Raw genomic sequence first — 1683 nt, forward strand, 5'->3', positions numbered from 1 at the left:
AAACCCCAGCCGCTGCTGGGTCATGGCCCAAGATGTAGCCCCAGCGGCAGCACAGGACAGGACCCCACAATGGTCCCTAGTGGCATCACTGGCTACTCACATCAGGCTGTTTCTTCCTACAGTCGAGTCTCCAGTTCAGTCTCTCTTTGTTGTATCCACAACCTTCTGTTTGATTTTTTCTTCCACTTCCCCACTTTCTTGCTCTTCTTAGTGGCAGCTGGGGTTTCTGAGTGCTTATGATCATTTCAGGAGTGGTCTCGGGAGTGCCATGCCCCATCTGCCATGCCCCTATTCATGCTGGCACAGAATAGGCATCATCTTGGGCCTGGTCTGTCCCCCCAGGTTCGGGTGGCACCGGGCTGGTAGTCATCTTAGGCTAGTTCTTCATCTAGGCCTCGTAGTGTTGGTTTGGTGGTCTCTGATTGCTTCCTGCCCAGCATACCGAAGCGGCCCTTGGAGAGGGTTGTCTGTCTTGGGCTCACTCCTGCCAGGGTCAGTATCCCAGGCGTGGTTCTTCTAGTCTCAGGCTTGCTCTGGGTCCTGGGAGCCCATCTGGGCCTACCTGGCACCACACTGGTGGTGGTATCAGGCTAGCTCCCTGTCTGGGCCCCCTGGTACAGGAATGGTGGTCATCTCAGTCTTACTTTTTTTCAGGGAAAGTTAGGCTACTAATCATTCAGATGTTCATAGGTCAGAACACTGAATGTAGACATAGTCTCTCTCCTCTCTGTCACCTACTGATGCACATGTGACACAGCAGCCTTACGTGCAACACTTTTAGGGGCAGGTTATCTGGTTTTTTTACACAGAAGTCCTGAGAGAAGATGGATTGGAAAATAAGCTGTTACCACTTAAGGAGAACAATGAGATTTACTAATATTTTAATGGAAAAAAGAAAGAAGGTGGAAATGAAGAATGAATTCTAAAATGTGTATGTGTGTGTGTTTGCAATATGTGTTCATGAATGTGAAGCTGCATTAATTTAGCATTTAGTGGCCAGAGGTCAACACCAAGTGTTATTTTTGAGACAGAGTCTTTCAGGAGTCTGGAACTTGAACTCACTTATTCAGCTAGGCTGGCTAGCTGGCAAGTCCCAAGGATCTGCCAAATAGTACTGGACTCACAAGCATGAACTACTATTCTTTTAATGGGTCCTGGGGATTGAACTCAGGCGCACATGTTTGCGCAAACAGAGCTTCCAAACTGATGAGGCTCCAAGCTCCTGGGTCAAGGTTTTGACTGTAGGTATGCTACTCAGATTAGATTCTGATAGATTATCTATTATGTGATTGTGTCATGGCTGGTGACTTGTAAGAAAATGATCGAAGTCATGAGGAAGCCTTTTTTTTTTTTTTTTTTTTTTAAGGAGGATACAAAATAGTCAAAGGTCTTTGGGGTTAGACTCCATGGGGTATGAAAGTTTGGGTTCTCATGGTAGGTATCAAAGGCCACCCCTAAAGACTAACCCCCTGTTTTCAATATTTCAATGTCTACCAGTGTTAACCACTCTCATTACTTTCTAGCCTCTATTTTTCATGACTTTCTCTATTCACTACTGAGGAGTCCCAGCTATACACAAGGAATTGCTCTAATAATTGCCACTAACATTTGGGCCAAATCAAGTGAGGTGTTTGAGGGTAAAGGAGGATTCAAAAGTTACAAATACCAGAAAAGAAACAAAAG

General features: G+C 45.6%; 1 non-coding gene across 1 annotated transcript; it reads right to left on the reverse strand.

Annotated features, from left to right (window-relative positions):
* Positions 1-656: 656 nt before the first annotated feature.
* On the reverse strand, positions 657-788 carry LOC132651657 (small nucleolar RNA SNORA17). The gene has a single exon (XR_009589246.1). It is a non-coding gene; the product is annotated as a small nucleolar RNA SNORA17 (small nucleolar RNA).
* Positions 789-1683: the final 895 nt, after the last annotated feature.

This window comes from Meriones unguiculatus, chromosome 1, assembly GCF_030254825.1.
Source record: "Meriones unguiculatus strain TT.TT164.6M chromosome 1, Bangor_MerUng_6.1, whole genome shotgun sequence".
Lineage (NCBI taxonomy): Eukaryota > Metazoa > Chordata > Mammalia > Rodentia > Muridae > Meriones > Meriones unguiculatus.